We start from the raw sequence: 20,153 nt of genomic DNA on the forward strand, positions 1-20,153 counted from the left end.
GTTTTTGGTGAAGAGCAACCGAAACTCTGTCCAAGTTGGTGCAAATGTAAACGAATAGTTTCATCACTCACATTAAATCTTAGGGCAAAGTCCTGACATGTTTGACTGGAGTCATGCTCGATTGCCAGCTTGATATCTTCATTGTTTGCGATGGATGGTCTTCCAGATCTTGGTTCATCTTCAAGGTTTTTATTTTCAGAAGGAAATATTTTAAACCACTTTTGATCCGTCCGTTCTGCTAAACCTTCCACAAAAGCAGCGCATATCTTACGACAAGCTTCTGCAGCTTAGGTTCCAAGTTTTAACTCATAAAGTAAACAGGCGCGAATTATTACATTTGACACAGCCATACTCCACTTAAGAATTTTAAATTTAAAACGCACTAATAAAACTTATGAAACACACTGATTGATTCTCCTAAAAACAAGCTTTAATTTATATGCAAAATCCCCTCACTACAACCAGTTTTCTTAATATATTTCTTAGAAATAGGCAATTAGGATAAACCGCACGAACTTTTTTGGTTGCCTGATATTTCAAAATCAGATAATTTTGTCGGAATACAATTGTCATAGGTGCAATTAATTTGATAGTAGATGAGTTAAGGTTAAATTTACTCATGTTGTAACTAAAAATGACTTATAACTTTAGAATAATTTTAGTTTCACTGTCTTCGCATCTTTTTTATTTAATTCATTCCCAGTAACCAATTTATCGGCATTATATTTAGAAATATACAGTTTTTACTCTGCGAGCTTCTTATATAGAAATTAATAAGCTACTTATACAAATATATTTATTAATAAATTGAGTATGATGTAAGGTTTCACTTTCTTAATTTATAAATAACTAAATGTTCACAATTTTTTCGTTTTTTACATTAAGCAACTTTTGTTAATATTATTTATTTTCGAATAATTGAAAAATGACTAATTTACCACACATATCTTTTAATTTGTCTGTGAAAAATGATATAAATAAGTTAAACCCTAAAAACAAAAAATAACCATTTCCATTATTGTACCCTTTTTTTTTTACAATAAAGAAATAAATATATCAATGTTTATTAAAACATTTTACAAAGTATTATATTTAATTGTTCAGACTTTGTGACTTAAAAATAGTATTATAAAATTCAATATCATCGCCAACAAAATATTTTACCATTGACTCAAAATTATTAATTTTTTTATCTGAGAGCAATAAAAGCGTTAAATGGTTTTTTTATGGAGGAAATTCTTTCAGAAATTTCTGTTTATTCTTTCTCTGAGAGGTACTTTTACCAATCTTTCTTAAATTAACAGACCTGAGAATGATTTTTTGAATTTAATATGAAAAGGTAAATGTTTTCATGACACATTGGTTTTACTTTTGCAAAAGGCACTTTATGGAAATATAAAGACTTGGGAGCAAGTTTGAAGTTTTTAAAGTCATCTTTGTACATTTGTAGTTTTTTCAATAGCTTACAGTAATTTCAATAAGTTAGGAGAACTGTAAATCTCATATCTTAATTTATTCCCAATCACACTATGCGCAGTGTCAATATTCTGTACTGAACTAAGGCCAGGTTCACTATAATTATGTTCAATGAGTGGTATTCCGCTTTCATTTAAAATTTTTTTTATTGCCATAGACACAATTGAGTTCTTGTTCTGGGGAACACAAGAATCAGACCACAAAATAAATCGATTAATTGATATATTAGGACAGTCTTGAATAATTAACTTCAATAGTTTAAACAGACAACTTACAAGTTTATTTGCACCTCTTCCAGCCAAAAGGTTCATTTCAAAGTGTACAATAAATTTTGTTATTCAATAAACAGTGGGCTGTGAAATTATAGCAATTTAATGTTCGTTTATAATAGAATGCAGAAAGATTAGCAATTGGAAGGGGAAATACTTTACAAAACCAAAACAAAGAAGATGCTCAAAAAATACTGCTGCATAGAGAGAGTAAGCTATTAACTAGACAAGACAGAAAATGTGACCTAGCTAAAGTTGCAAATAGAGATTACAAAACCACAGCAGTTATAACATTTGATTTAGAAAATTTCCAATTACAACTTTAGCTAGGTCACATTTTCTTTCTTGTCTAGTAAATAGCTTACTCTCTCTATGCTGCAGTATTTTCTAATCATCTTCTTTGTTTTTATACTCTTGACATAAATCACACAAATCTTGCTTTGGTTTATGAAATGCTAAATTAAATTCTGTATTAAAAGTTGAATAAAAAACAACTTTTTTTACATTGAACTCTGGGTAAGATTATGTAAACAACATGTACATTTTAATTGTACTCTATGACGACTCTAAATATTTTTTGTGAGTATTCTGTCTGCAATAGTGTGAATCAAATATGGAAAACTATTTATATATTCTTTGATCTTATCTAAAGCTTGATTAGGAGTTTTTCTAAAAAGCATTTTTTCTTTGTTTGGGGACCTTGGTAATCCACTTACTTTATTTACCATGTTATTAAAATTATAGTAAATTCTTCTTTCGCTGATATCTAAAGTTTTTAAAAAGAATAATTTACAAACTATGCTTCTAACGAATTTTTACATTCTTAAAAAATTTTGTTTAGAATGTAAAAATAATTATATTTTTAAAACTATTCGAGCACATAAGACATATTAGACCGGGTGAATTAAAAAAGCAATTGCTTTTACTCAGTAAAGTTCAGTTTTACGTAAATAAAAACTTCAGCAGTTTTTTAAAAATTTTAATTAACGTAAAGTTAAGCAATTTACTCAGTAATTACTCAGCTTAACGTGAAAAGCTAAAGCAAAATTGCTCCAATTTTTATTCACGTAAAGCTAACCAATTACTGAGTAAAAGCAGTTGCTTTTTTTTATTCACCCGGCCTATTGTAATGAAATCTTTGCATACAAGTATTTTATATTTACTCTTCATTGTTAGGAGAAATGATAGTAGTAGAAAAAGATGAACTAGTAGCGTCTTCCGCTACATATCCAGGAGTTTCTTCCTTAACTTGGTGGTTAGGCTCCAATACTATTGACATCGGATTATCAGCATAAGAAGCCATAAATACTCCATATTTGTAATAAAAAATTCATAATTGTTACTTATCTTTACAAAAAAACAATATATTTATAAATCCTGTTTAGTCCTTCTGATTACGAGTAATAATTATTATTTACTGAATATTTCAATTCAATTCAAAGAAAACAAAAAACGACTAAATATTAAAAATAAATGGAATGTATTACTTTTTATTTACAAAAAACGGGCCGGGCGGATAAAAATGAGCAATTGCTTTTTCTCAGTAATTAGTCAGCTTTACGCGATTTAAAAGCTTTAGCAATTTTGGTTCAGTTTTTATTCTCGTAAAGCTGAGCAATTCCTGAATAAATTGCTTAACTTTACGTGAGTAAAAATTTGACCGAAACTGCTTAAGTTTTAATTAACGTAAAGCTGACCAATTACTGAGTAAAAGCAATTGCTTATTTTTAATCACCCGGTATGTTAATAAGTAAACAAGTGAATATACTAAAGTTGTTAACCGGAATATTTTGTACAATTCCGGAAAAATAAATTTTTTTTGAAAGGATATTGAGAATCAGGAATTTTTTTTTCGTACTGAATTTTACGAAACAAAAAAAACCGTCGATGTTCATTTCGCAAATGCAACTTACGAAATGTAGCCTTTTGCAAGTTGAATTACGAAATAAAACTATTTTGCTACATACGAAAGTAGCGCTTACGGAAGTCGCACTTGCGAAACGAGCTCTTTCGCTAAACGACGTTTCGAAGTTTATAAAAAAATTTTGTTGGTCAAACTGATATAATTGTGAAAAATAAAATTTTTATATACCAAAATGTTTATAATAAAATTTTATTTTCAGCACTGCAACATATGAACATTTTAAGGTTTTATATTTTAAAATATTGATAAAAAACCAAATTTCTTTCGAAAAGAAACTCTTTCGCACCGCAACTAGCGAAACAGTTCTTATCGGAAAAAAACTTACGAAACGCGGCATAATAAATATATTTTACTACGTTTTAAGAATCAAATACGTATAATTAACTAAGTAATTAAATTACTAATTTTTTATATGTTATTGATAAGTTTCAGTTTTTTTGCCGCACCATAACTTCCAAAATGGGCTTTCTTATATTTATTTGAGCTATATGACTCAATCGAGTTTCCATTGGTTTTTAGAACGTCATTTAATGAATAAGAATTAATAATGAAGGTAACTTGAACAACGTTAACATACGAATACTTTTGCGAAATCGGGAAACAATTCTTTTGTTGAAATCGAAAAAACACCTAATTTAAGTGATGAATGCTAAAACTTAATTATATCATAAAATGTCTAAAAATAGCTCTTACTTGTTTTCAAATAGTATAACTTTATGTTTAGTCAGTTTCAATTTATTTATTTTTGGGGTGCTCTATTATATGCTCTTTTGCTTTTATTACCTCAATAACAACAAGTAAAATAAAAAAAAACTTAAACACATCCTTTTCAATGATTTTTTCTTAAATGTTTTCCTTAAAAATTAGAAAAGTAAGGGTGGGAGGGTGGTAAGGGCATTTGTTGTCCCTGTACCATTGGCCCTGAAAAATTCTTTTTTCAACATCCCAACATTATTGGGACTATAGAACCGCTGAAAGTTTTAATGCTTTAGCTGTTTCGGAGAGAAGAAAAAAATTAGTTGCGAGATCTTGAAGCAAAAAAACGGGTACGTACAATACGGCTCTTCCCCGGGTCTTTGCGCCTGGAAAAAATTTTAACATAGAAGCTCACCAGGAATACAAGCGCTGAAAGATTCAGCGCTTGTATATTCTTGGTGAGCTTTTATGATATATATGATATATATATATATATATATATATATATATATATATATATATATATATATATATACATATATATATATATATATATATATATATATATATATATATATATATATATATATATATATATATATATATATATATATATATATATATATATATATGTATATATATATATATATATGTATATATATATGTTGTTTTATTGTATCAAGTTATGATACAAAGTCTCTTGTTCGTTTGAGAGTGATCAATATTAAGTAAATTGTTTACAAAATAGATCAGTATTAATATATAAAGAGTTTGATTATTTGAAATAGTACAACTTTGTGATGGAACTTAAAGTTTCATGCCCTTCGGCAATCGTCAGCCATATTTTATTCTTAAAATTAAGAAAAAACCGTTTAAAAATACAAAATACAGAAATTGACAGAAAAAACATAATAAAACAATGGAATGAGTTCTGAAATTAGGGTGATATGAAAGTTTGTGATTAAAACCGAATCTTAATAGCGCGTCATTGTACATAGGAGAAGATCTTTGGAAAATTTCATCACTTGACGAATTTGCAGACAATCTTAACTCAATTGAATGCGGAAGCTGCTTTAAAATATTAGGTGGGTGGTTTGAATCAGCATGAATTTAATTTAAAGAATTTCCGGGCTTAGAATATGGTTGGAGAGTATGGTCATTGAGATTTAATGTGAAGTCAAGGTAATTTATAATTTTCATATTGCACTGTATTGATATAGTGAGTTCGTTTTTTTTAAATATTTCAACAAATTGTTTTTTGATTTTTTCCATTTGGGGGCCACTCACTTTTTTAAAAATTGCTAACTCATCATCGCGGTATAACCCGAAATCATTTTTACTATAAAATTGTGCAATTTGAAACAAAAGATAAATTCCCGCAAGTTCACAAACTTCTGCACCGTCAAATGCTCCCATTGAAACATCGAATAAACCGCTTGATTTTTTAATTCAAACTTGATCATCATTAAATAATAATGATTTTCTTGCGTGATAGATCAATGTTTTATGGATAGGGTCAATGTTTAGATGCTGCTCGGCAAAATGAATAGCGTTATCAAGAAGTTTTTCTGTTATCGAAGGGTAAAAATAAACATTATCAAAATTAAGGAATTTATAAAGACGTTTATCACTGATGCGATTAAACCAGTTTGTGGTATCTTGGGTTTTTTTCCACTGATTAAGATGAAGTTTCTTTACAAGTTCAGAGCTTATATTGGAAAGTATAACTTTACTAATTTTTCCGATTTCATTTTTGGCAGGTTTTAATAAACGGACAGTTGGATTATTTGTAAAGTTTTCTTTATGATCTTTTAATTTTATAAAGCAATTTATTGAAAACGTCGTGATTTTTTAATATCCGTTTACCTTCTTTATTTATTTGATTTTTTATTTTTGTATTTGATTTTTTGTATGTTAAGGTAATAGTATTTGTAAGCAAATGGGTATAATTTTCTTTATATATATTATATAAGTTGGATGTTTTATCGGAAAAAGTATATGTAAGTTTACTATTGCGTATGGTAGATATGTCATCTTTTAACTTGTTTTAACTTGAATACGACACTTGTATTTCGGGCTGACGACATCTTATTACAAAAAAAAAAAAAAAATTGAAAAAACATCATAATAGACTGGGTGAATAAAAAAAGCGATTGCTTTTACTCATTAATTGGTCAGTTTTACGTGAATAAAAACTTCAGCAGTTTTGCACACATTTTTATTTACGTAAGGTTAAGCAGTTTACTCAGTAATTGCTCAGCTCTACGTGAACAAAAACTTAAGCATAATTCCTAAAACTTTTTCACGTAAAGCTGATCAATGACTGAGTACAAGCAATTGCTTTTTTTTATTCACCCGACCTAATATATTATTTATGAAGTAGAAAACACTTCTTGAAGATCTGAAAGTGCACGGGATAAAAATAATAATAAACAAATTTGACTTCGTAAACAGAATATTATACGCAAGACATTAAAAGTTCGAGGACTATGAAACAGAATACGCAAAGCCAAAACTTTGTCACAAACTGCCCAGCGTTTTCCTTTATTGACTCGTTTACTCATTTCTAATTGACTTTTAAAAAAAACTAATTTGTATAGGTGATAAGTATTTCCAAGATAAATTTAAAGTATGCTTTATAGAACCATCATAGTTTTTTTTGGGTTTTTTGTTTGGATTTTAAATGTCGAACTTTTTTTTTTGTTTTTTTTTTTTGTTCATTTAACAATATTCTCTGGTAAAAGTGTCGTGGGTACATAATATATGAAGAACACGGAAACTCGAAGAGGATCATAAGATCCTGTCACCGAGAACCGTTTAACAATACAAAAATTAAAAACCAATTATTTCAAAAAAATTTAAAATAAAAAGTAAATACCGTTTAAGAAAACCTTCATACAAATAAAATAACCTCAATTATAAAACACCGTTTAACAAAACAATAAAAAAAAATAAAATCAAATATTTTAAATTAGGAAATACCGTTTTTATGAAAACCGTCATACAAATAAAATACCGATTAAAAAAACAATAAAAAATAAAAACAAATATTTTAAATTACATTTAGAAACACTTATAAAAGAGAAACGAGATCAGAACAACTAGAAAATATTTTCTATTGAGAAAATAACTTTTTTCAGTTTGTTTTTGAAAGAAGAAAAATTCCAACTTTGGGAAAAATCAAAATATTTTAAAACTATTTGGTTCCACAAATAAGCTCCGCGATAAGATATAAGAGACCTTTTAAAATTTGTATGCGAATAATGTTGATAAATAAAATTGTCATTTCTTAGATCATATTTGTTTTTGGGCTTTATTGCATATAAATTTTGAAAAGGTATTGGAAGTAAGTTTATCTTACATTTAAATATAAAGCAAAGAGTGTTAAAAACATTTAGTTGGTATATATTAAGAATACTCATTTTGAATAAAAGTGGTTTTGCATGAGTAAAACGATCTTTAAAATTTACTAGTCGTGCTAGATGCTTCTGTTGCCGATAAAGAGGATCTAATTGACTTTTTTTAGCACTGTCCCATGTGATATTTGAATAATTTAGATGGCATTGAATAAGTGAGTAATAAAGTTGAATTAATGCGTGTCTATTTACAAAACTTCTCGCTTTATATAATACTCCAATATTTTTTGAAACATTGTTGCGCAAGGTTTCAATATGATTTTTCCACGTAAGGTTTTCATCAATAAAAGCACCAAAAAAAAGTATAACTTTTGATTGTTTTATTTGAATATTACCTATATATTTGACGCATATCATTTGGCAAAAGATGTTTTTTGGATTTTTGATGAAATAGAGTCCATTTAGTTTTTTCTATGTTAATTGATAACTTATTAGACTTAAACCATTTTGAAATTTTAATTAGCTCTATGTTCATGTCATTAAATAGTGTTATGATATTATTGCTAGACAAAAAAAGTTTGTGTCATCAGCAAACATTACTGTTTTTAAATTTGAGGCATTATAAAGATCATTGATATAAATGAGAAAAAGAAGTGGTCCTAGTATAGACCCTTGGGGGACACCACATGTTATATCTAGTAAATTTGTTGTAGAGGATACATCAATTTGCACATACTGTTTACGATTGCTTAAATAGCTCTTAAGTAATTTTAGAAAATTACCACAGATTCCATAATTTTCTAGTGTTTTAATAAGAATCTCATGATTTATCGTATCGAAGGCTTTTGATAGATCTATGAACACTGCAAGAGTAAATGTGATTTTTCAAACGAATCTGCAATATTTCTAGTCAGATGAACCACTGCGTGTTCAGTGGAATTATGTTTTTTAAACCCATATTGGGTTGTATTTAGTATTTTATTTTTAGAAAGATGATCATAAATTTTATTGTAAAGGATCCTTTCATAAATCTTTGAAAAACCAGAAAGTAAAGAAATTGGACGATAATTAGTTATATTTGATAATTCCCCCCCTTTAAATATTGGTGTAACTTTGGCTACCTTTAGTCAGGAAATATACCATGTTTAATTGAACAACTAAAGACCTGAAAGAGTATAGTTTTATGATCTCGTAAGAACTGATAATAACGTTACCATTTATTTGATCTGGGCCTATCGATTTATTGATTTTTAGCATTTTGTAAGCACATTAAAACTCTTTAATCGAAAGTTCAAAGTTATTAAGTATAGAAATTATCGGAAGATTAAGATCATTAATTGTGTTAGTTATAATTGGTATATTTTTTTCTAAATTTGGACCAATTGTTACAAAAAAATTATTTATTTGATTTGCTATATCTTTAGGATTATATAAGAAATCATCATTGTTTTTAATAAATTTTGGTAAGTTGCATGTTTTAATTTTTTGATTGCCAGAAATTTCATTTAAAATTTGCCATGTGCGTTTAGCATTATTCTTAAACTTCTCTAATAAGTTTGAATAGTATTTTTTTTTTTGACTTTCAAAAAGCTTTACATAATTTTTATAAATTTCCTTATTTTTATTTGTTTTTGACTTTAAATACTTTATATACAATTTTTGTTTAACTTTGGAAGATTTCCTGAGTTCTTTAGTAATCCATGGTGACTTTAAGCTTTTTTTGTTTAAGTTAACTTTGTATTGTGGAAAGTTTGCATCATAAACTTCATAGAATGTTCTAAAGAATGAGTTATAAACCACATTTGCTTCCGACGAAAAATTTATATGTTTCCAATGTAGTAATGATAGTTGTTCATTAAATGATGCAATATTTACTTCACTGAAACAGCGTTTTAGGATAACTTGTTTTTTTATTTGTAATTGTTCAATATCAGTATATATTGAAAAGAAGATAGGAAAATGATCTGAAACATCATTTTTAGTTAAGCCTTTTTTAAGAGGTTCATTAAAAGTGTCTGTTGTCATAATATAATCTATTAAAGATACTGACTTTAAAGTTACTCTTGTTGGTTTATTAATAAGCGGAATTGCACCGTTTTCAAATAAATCATTATAAAAACTATTAATTTTAGAATTTACGTGATATTTTAATGCGTCGAAATTTATGTCACCAATAATGTAATTTAATTTCTTTTCTATTTTACCTTTTGTTATAATATCAGTAATTAAAAAAAGACATAAAACTATTTATTTCACCAGATAGTGGGCGATAACAGCAACTTAAAAGTATATTTTTAGTTTTTTTGGCTAAAATATCAATTGTTAAAACCTCTTTATCGGCATCAGAAATACTCATGTCAGGCCTATTTATAAACCGCATTCCTTCACTTACATAAAAAAGTACTCCACCGCCTCGTTTTTTTGTTATTGTTTACATAGTCTAGAACTTGTCTTGTTTACCTAGTCTAGAACTTTTGACTCGCTATGTTAATAGTAACCTTTGAAGTTTGTTCAAATTTATTTTATTAGTAAACATTTGTTTCTCTAAATTACTATCTGAATTAACAGGTAAACAAACAACTTGCTTTTTTGCTGGAAATAAATGACGTTCAACTGGTGGTTTCCTCTTGCAACCAAGATGCGGAAGAGGATTTGGGATGTTATTAATGTGCTTAAGTAATTAGTTAAGCCTGTACCTTTAACACGCATTAAAGAGACAACTTTCTTTCATATAGAAAAAGGATTTTACGCGCAAACTTTAACTTTCTTAAAAATTAACGGGACAAGAGTCCTAATAAGCTACGAATAGTCTAAAAAAAAAAAACGAATAGAAAATTATTAAAGAAAAAATACTAAGGTCCCTTCCCGTTTTTTTTTTTTTTAAATAAGTTATAAAATATTTAAAATAAGTTGTTAACTCGAAAATAATATTTTTATATTTTGCTCTTTTTTAAAATTTATTGAAATAAAGCGAAATTATTAAAACGGTCGTGTGGAATAAGCTCATCGTGACCAGCATCGGGTCATGGCAAGTCCGTTATTTCATTTCAGTCATCTCATGTTTTTTGAAATTTTTAAACTGATGGTAATTAACACATTTCAAGCGGGTATTTTAAATATAATTTAGACAGATATCCGTTGATAAGTAACGATTCGCGCAAAGTTATTTTTTAGTTATTTTTCTGCCGCTTGCTTAAAAAAATTGAAATATGGAATAAGTATAGAAAAGGTCGATGTAGAATTTACGAAGATCCGTATTTTACGGGTCCGGGCAGCTAGTACGCAATATAACCAGTATTTTTATGAAGTTATAATATAGTTATAATATTCAATATGAATGTTTAAACATCAAAAGTTTTAAAAATGAGATTTTTAGGTACAAAGTTAAAATTTTTGGTCAAAAATAGGGTAATATACCGACTAGTTTATATAGAATTACTTTTAATATTTTCTTAGACATGGAAAGTTATGAAAAGATCCGTGAGATTTAGTTTAAGTTTTACTTTAATCAGTTTAATTAGTTTTAGGTTTTACTTATATCAGCTCTTACATATACTCATACATATATACTTACTAAGCTCCACTTTAATTGTGCTAAAAAACTGATATACATTTGTATATTTGCTTACAAGGTTGTCTTAACATTTATTTATGCTATACATGCTTGAGAAAAGAATTTTTTAAAAGATAATTCATTTTTAGTCATGCAAGGTCCATATAAAATGGCACTGTTATGCTACTATGAGCAGCAAAGCGATCAAGATTTTTGATTTTTCAAGTTTGACATTTTGGGGTAGTGTGAAAACTTTAAATTTAGTTATATTCGTGCTTATGTCAAAGAATAATGTTTTGCGAAAAGGTTTTTGGTGGTTGGAGCCTGGGAATAAAAATACCCAAAAAGATTTACCGTCTCTAGCCCAAATGCGATAGCAATAAGTTAACAAATTGTTATGGACAAAATTTTTATGGACAAAACTTTCAAACGTAAAAAAATTATTAAACTCAATTTAAAACCTTGAGCAAAGTGCAGGGTCTTTAAAGGAAGTTAATATTCCCAGGCCCCAATCATCGATATTTCTTGCAAAGCATTTTCATTTAATAAAAGCAACTTATGGTAAGGTTTTAAACTTTTTTAATAACCGATAATGGTAGCCATGCTTATTATTCTCAGAAAATCAGCAATTATCGTTAACTATCGTAAATTATCGTAAAAAAACCCATTTAATTTTCTTAAAGATATGAAATTATTTTAAACTCCCGCAAAGGTGTTTCCGTGTTCTTCTGTTCCCGTAAAAGCTTTAAATTTGAAACACAAAAAATATTGGTAATCGCAACCTGGGAACAAAAATCCCCCCCAAAGACCTTGCGCTTTTCTTGGTTTTCAGGTTTTAAATTTCATCTTATAATTTTTGTTTATTGCAACAAAATCATTAAAAGATATAAGTTAAATCTGCTCGAAAAAACCAAAAAAAAAAAAAAAAAAGGCTTATTGTTTGTGATTTATTGCTATTGTGATTTTTTGCAACAAGTCCCAGTAAAAAGTTATAAGTTAGTTACTCGAACTTTTAAAGAATCTTATGGGTAAAAGAGGTTCGGCTTGGGGAATGTGGTTTTTTATTTTAAATATAAGTATTTTCAATTAATTATTAATTTTAGATTATCGGTATATTTACGAAATATTTGAGTGGATGCCTCATACGTCCATCCTTGATAAAACCCTACGGTCGTTAGGGACAAGTAGTTTTCAACTTTTTTTCAAAATAATGAATTGCTTCAAGCGGGAGTACCTTAAGTATACCATAAAACTATAATGTGCAAAATATGTTTGAAGTTGCAAGTCTTCCCGACTCTATCTTACTACTTTAATTTAAATACTTTACATATAATTCATTATGAAACATGATGCATGATGCATGACTTGATCCGGGAGATCCGTGGTTCAACGCCACTTCTGGGCAAGTTTTATAACATTGCTAAGGAAGGAGGCGTGAACTTCAAATGCTTTTCTGCGGTGCTTTGTGATAAGATCGTAAGAACTTCTTGGAGCACCTAAAACAAAACTTAAAAAAAAAACAACCTAAATAAAATAAAAACCCTCAAAAAAAAAAGTGGGGCAGTTAACAAAAAAAAATTCCAGATATTTTTATTTTTAAGTTAAAAAAAAAATCATTTATCTTTAAAGATTTTTTTTTTCAATTTTTAAAGCTAAAAACTTTTAGCTTGTAAACTTTAACTTAATGAATAGAAAGAATAATAAATTTCCTTTAAAAGAATAACCTTTCTTGAATTAACTTTTGCTGGAAAGTTTTAGGTTTGTTTAAATTTAACTTATTATAAATGACACATTTCTTTATAAATCTTCAAAAAATGTCTTTTTTTTATTTTTTAGTTACCTCATATTTTTTATAACCTACTCCATCTTATGTTTTTTATAACCTACTCCATCTTATACTTTTTATAAGCTACAAAGTAGCTTTTTATAAGCTATGAAGTAACTTAATCCGAAAAATTGCTAATGGGTATTGACCATGGGTATGCTACATAATTAAATTTTTCTAAAGATACTGGTCAAAATTGTAAAAATTTTGGACATAAATGACAAAAAAAAAAAAAAAAAAGAAAGTAATTATAAGTATTTATTATTTGTAAATATTAATAGTTTTGTGCAAATATGAAGAAAATAATTTTGACCACTCTTTTGTAAGTAACCGTCCCACTGTGAGGTGCTATAAAAATTATAATCGACTCATGCTATTTCGGCAAGTAGTGCTAAAGAAGTTCTAATCTAATGCGATGTTGGCAGTGAGTGCTATAAAAATTTAAGTCGTCGATAATTTTAAACACGCAAAATGATTTTTTCTGGAAAGCAATGATAATATTTAAAAAACATTTTAATGTAAATATATCGATATGCATTGATTATATCGATGTATATCGATACATCTATAATATTAGAGTGACATATTAATACAGCTTTATCATTGAATTCGTTCTTTTAAAAAGAAATCCATTAAAACTTTACAGGATCAATAAAAATATGTTTTGTATAAATAAACATATGTTTTATAAAAATAAAAATATTTTTTATATAAATAAAAATATGCTTTATATAAATAAAAATATGCTTTATATAAATAAAAATATGTTTTATATAAATAAACATCTACGGTGCTAAAGAAACACTAGAGTGGTTTTATTGAGTTTTATTATGAAAAAAACACAAACATAAATCATACATTTATTTTTAAATTAAGTTTTTAATTAAGAGTTTTATTTAATGGACTTAAATACCCGGTCAGGAATTTGGTATCATATTCATATCATAATGATATCAAACTACTGATATCATGCTATACTCAAGACTTGATATCATAGTATGAGAAGTTTACTCTTGTTATCATAATATTTCCGCTATAGTTGTTTTATTTAATTATATTTTAATAAAAAAATATTTTATTATTATTTTAACTAATTATAATTTTCAAATAATGTTTTATAACAATTTTAAATAATTTTCTGTTTATTTAGTAAAGTTAAATTATATTGTTTAAATAAACATTTTTGGTGAAATTGATAGAACTCATATTATACATATTTATATATAAAATACAAATTCAATATTATATTACATAACGCTTAGAAAAAAAGTCGATATAATTGTTAAGAGTTTTGTTTGAAAAAAACAAATAAATATAAATAAACAATAAATAGCAAGTATTCAGGTTAAGCCATAACAAAAAGAAATACAGAAAATGTCACAAAGTTGTAGATTGGTCTTCGACAGATAAACATTCAGAAAGATAGAGATATGGGCTCAGCCATTGCTTTAACTTTACAATTGGGTTTGCGACAGATATACAGACTTGATCTAAAAGTCATTTTTTGAATATTGCATTCTACTTCTTTTCCAAATAAAATTTAGATTTATTTATAGTCTGAAAACAATGGTGCGAGCTGAAAATAATAACCAAATATATTATCCACCAAAAAAAATGTAAATTATTGCCTAAATATTAACAAAAAAACAAACGATTTTAACTACTTTTAAACAAGCTTATCTTATATTAAGTTATGTAATTTATTTTTCTGATGAGAGTTAATTATTGCCATCACACAGGCTTTTTTGCTTTGCAATTCAAGTTGCAATTATTAACCTAGAAAACCTAGAAAAAAAATATCATTATATCTCAGAATTTTAGTAAAGCATTGAAGAATGTTGCAAAATTAATTCAGTTTGTATAAGTTTACAGTAAAAAATTTACACTCATTCATAATACTAGGCCTACCTTCCATATAATTCAACTTTATATTTATATTTTAAAATAAAGATCATTTTAATCAAAGTTAAAATGATCTGTTATGTAAAGTTAAAATAATCTGTCTATTATATAACAATAAAGGTTAACAAATAATGATCTTCCAAAATTCTGGAAAAAAGCACACACTCATAATAGAACATGTGTTATTATTTATAAATAAATAATGACACATGCAAATGTGTTATTATTTATTTATATTGTACCACAATATAAATAAATAATAACACCTTTGCATATGTATATATTTAGTTAACTTAGTTGATTGTAATTAATTTTAAATTTATTATTTTAGTATATTACTATTTTCCTGACATCATTTCATTGAACTTGCTTAAAATTTCATAGAGCATCGTATCTTGAAATTCACTGCAATTATAACCAAAAAATATTTTTTTAATATTATTTTTTCAATATATACAGCCAGATAAAAATATATAGAACACCAAACACACACGCGCACACACACTCGCACACAATAGATGATGAGGGCTCTAGAAGAGTTAACTATATTCTTATAATATTAAATATTTTTTCAGTAGAACATGTATTTAACATTTAACTTAACAAAAATTAAACAAAATCAATACTTAAACAACACTTAAACACAAAAACAACATTTAATAACAGTAAAACAAAATAATCCTCTCTTGAGACAACAGCTTTCATTATTCTTTGCATAAAATTTTTTTTACAAACTGCTGCTCTTGATAACTTTTTTAAGTCACCGAGTATTTTGAGCTACTACTTAAGAAGGATATTGTATCATTATTTTAATAGCTTATATTGTAAGCTAAATGATTTAAACAATGAAAGTTATAAATTAATTAATAGATGATCAGAGTAGAACACTCTGGCATTGCTCTCAAAGCAACAACGAAGTTCATGAACATAACCTTATTGAGTCAATTAATCTTTTCTGTACAGTATATATACAGTGTAAGCTACACTTAAACTAACAATTAAAAAATGGATGCATTTTTCTTTGCTTAGCATATGATTCAAAACCACTTGCCAACAGTATAAAAGAAAAGTTCTGGATTCAGAGGCTTTTCACAACTTCATATATTTAAGACTTGGATTTACAACAAGGTTTACAATTAAACTCTATATAAATGTATTCTTTTAAGGATCATAAGTAAACAGGTAATAAATTAATTTGCCCAGATGACAATCAAAGACGAAGCAGCCCTTTTTCCAGATAAAATGTATCATTTTAGTACAAGCAAGGTCCCCACCTAAAACTGTGTTGAGACGGAACCGTAGCACAATATCTACTTTAATACACTCTAAGACGCTGATATCCTTGTGATGATATTTTGTTATAAGCAATGTTAAAATAACTAAAAAAATTTTGTTTTTAATGCTTTGAAAAATTTATGTGTTGGAAAAGTGTTGGGGCAAGGGGTTGATTTTTTGATTTTGTAATAATACATAAGCATGCAGTGGGAGGAGAAGGGGGCATAAAAAGCATACAGGTGTGTACAATGGGAAGGGATTCTTTAATCAGTGGTTTTACTGTATACATACTTTCTGGATGTCCTCTAAGATTTCTTAACTCCCCCGAGAAGTCTTTCAAGTGTTCCAAACTAGCTGACTTCTGTAATCCACAAAACAACGCCACAACAAATGGAATGGTTTCACAAATATTGTCAACATGACACTTGATTGGCCAGAAAAATATACTTGCATTTTTATGGATTGGCAGTCTCTCAATGGTTAAAGTCCATATTGTTTCTTAGATCTCACAATACCATCTTAAATTTTTTTTATTACCTTTTATCAAAATACCATCTTTCATCCTAAAATATGTATACTCACCAACTAAATCAATAAAGAAGTAGTAATATTTATTTAAAAACTTTGGCATATATATAATTCTGGCATATATAAAATTCGTCGAATGGTCACACACGAGCAGTGAACGCCTGAGGGAAGAAATGAAGTACATTAGAATAAAGGAGAATTATTTTTCGAACAAAGCATATTTTGACAGTTGTCAAGACAAAAAATAAAGATTAATAGAGAAATATTTTAATTATAAATAAGACAGGCAATGCACCTTAACAGTACTAACAATATTAATAAACAATAAATTGTTTTATAAACACTAATATCACAATTATCAAAGTATGCAAGAATTGGCCACATCTGCATGATTTAAAAAGAATAACTCCATCGATATTTATTGACAACTTGATAATATTACTAACAACATTTTTTTCACTTAGAACACTTTTATTTCCTTTAAATATTCCATAATATGCATAATCCCCCCCACATTTTCTTTAAATATTCCATAATATGCATAATCCCCACCACATTTCCTTTAAATATTCCATAATATGCATAATCCCCCCCACATTTTCTTTCTATTAGTATTTTTCTTGGTGTTTTTAAAAGAGTTCTTGCATCTTTAGGAAGAGGACAACCATTTTCACGAAGGACAAATAAAAGTTCATTAACAGATGAGCGAGTCCAACGATTTCTAGTTGCACATTGAGCAAGCTTTTTATCTAATGATGAAATTTTACCCTCATTAGAATCATCACTAGTGTAACAATCTGTATTTTTACTATCAGATTCACTACTGTTTGGATAATAATCATCAGTTAAGTAAGCATTATTGCATAAGAAAATATTGTCTGGCATACTTATACTCTCCAATAATTCATTGTCATTATTCACTGAATATAAGTCATAAAATGGAGATGAAACAGTTTTAGAACCAAGCGATGTTGATTTTTCTGTAAGAAGAGAAAAATCAATAACATGTTGTTCAACAACTGTCTCATCCTCACTTGACGAATCTAATAGTGCATTTACTTTTCTAATGATACCTTTCCATTCTTTTACATTGGATGCCATTTAAAAAAACATTGAATTTCAGATGTGAGTTATGCTGATTCTTGAAAAAATACACGATACTGCCCGCTTTAAAAGGTGATAATAGATAATAGGTGATATGTGGTAGATTATTCCAGTGGTCTGAATTATTCCAGTTTTTGCCTAAAACTTAAAACAAGGATGCGTTAGGACGGAATATTTCAGGCGGATGGAATAATCTACGATATATATATATATATATATATATATATATATATATATATATATATATATATATATATATATATATATATATATATATATATATGTAGAATACTTTTTAAAGTTGTTTAAATATATATTAGGCTCCTTATTAACATTTGTTGAGCACTCTTAATTGTATTTTATTTCTGATGAATCTTCGTTGATGAAACACAGTGTTAAATGGAAAAAATTTTTGTTAAGTGATTTTCTACTACTAATTTAATTGCTCTGTTCTTTTAAGAACATTGAGCACTCTATTGTGTAGAATACTTTTTAAAGTTGTTTAAATATATATATATATATATATATATATATATATATATATATATATATATATATATATATATATATATATATATATATATATATATATATACACATAAACAAACGTAAAAATCAAAATAACTATTTTTGGAACAAATCTAACGGCTATAATTTAAAAACGCATCCTCGTTTTGAGTTTTACGCAAGAACTGGAATAATCTACCACAGATAACGCCAAGTTTTGTTTTTTTATAAACATTCAGAAAATATATATTTTAAGTTTTAGTTGCTATTTAAGAACCATTATTTAAAAAAATTTTAAAGGTTCATCTCTAATCCGAGAACGGACGAACGACGTTTGGACGTACAATGTACGTACATTGTACGTGCCTGTGTCCGCTGGGTGATGACTTTTTCAAAACAAAAATAGGCGAAGACCTTTTCAATTTACTTATTTTATTTCATGATCTAATTTTAAAATTAATATTTTAAATCGACGTTTTTTCCTAATAAGAAACATTTACATACTATTTTGAATTGAACCTGTCATTTCGAAAAGGACTTTAGTCCAAAACTTTTAACAGTTACTTTATAAGTTTGAAATAAAAATTTCTGTATGATTTAAGTTTTTTTTATAAAAAATAAAAAATACATAAGTTATATACGTTCCTTATTTATCTACTTCAATGTTTAATTTCTTTAACAACCTAGACATTATTTTAATAAAAATCATATTTTTGTTGATTTTGAAAAGTTTTTGTAAATGGACTTGTGCCCTTTTCGAAATGACAGGTTCAATTGTTCTAAAGATATGTTTTGAGGAATGTTATTTTTATTAATGTTTTGGAAAATTCGTTCCATAGAAATGGCCCACGATATTGAATTTGGAATGAATTGTGTTTTAAATAAAATCTTGGAACTACAAAGTTATCATTTGAAAAATTTGTGGGGTATTTATGAGAAGTTTTAGTAATGAAAGAGTGAAGTATATTAGGAGACAAACCATGTTTTGATTTAAACACGAACAGCATAACTTGGTATATATTAAGTTTATAAACATTGAGTACATTAAGTTCAATTGAGAGAGGCTCTCCATGAGCAGTTCTTTTAACGCCAAAAATAATTTTTCAGGCAAGTTTTTGTTTACCATAGATTTTTTTAATGCTTTCGATAGTTGCTACTTCCCTATGCAATATTGCAGTAGGATAGATAACTATGGATAAATGAAAAATATATAATTTTCAAAGACTTGATATATTAAGAAATGGTTTAAGTCTATATAGAACAGAAACATTTTTGGAAATTTTATTTTCAATAGATTTAATATGAGATTTCTATGATATATTTTTATCTAATATTATTCCTAAGAAGTTAACATTTGATTCTCTTTTAATAACTGAATTATTCATAAAGAGATTATGCAATTTTAAATGGAGGTGATCACTCTTACTAGGTTTATGAAACAACAAAGTTAACAAAATTCTCCAAATTAAAATTAAATACGGGTATTTTTTCTGAGAGTGGGTATCAAAAAGCATAATAATGGGGAGGGGGGGGGAGAATCTGTTTTAATTGTGAGTGTCAAAAAGTTTTTACGAGACCGGAGAGTGACCCTCTGAGGTGTTCTGGGGGTGTCGTCAAACCCCTATTTTACATCTACTCTGCTAAAAAAAATTACGAAGCGTGTCACAACTGAAATGAAAAACTACTTAAGAAAGTATGAAGCGTGCCAAGAAGTCACAAAAAAGCGTGTGAAGCCACA

This window comes from Hydra vulgaris, chromosome 13 (assembly GCF_038396675.1).
Source record: "Hydra vulgaris chromosome 13, alternate assembly HydraT2T_AEP".
NCBI lineage: Eukaryota > Metazoa > Cnidaria > Hydrozoa > Anthoathecata > Hydridae > Hydra > Hydra vulgaris.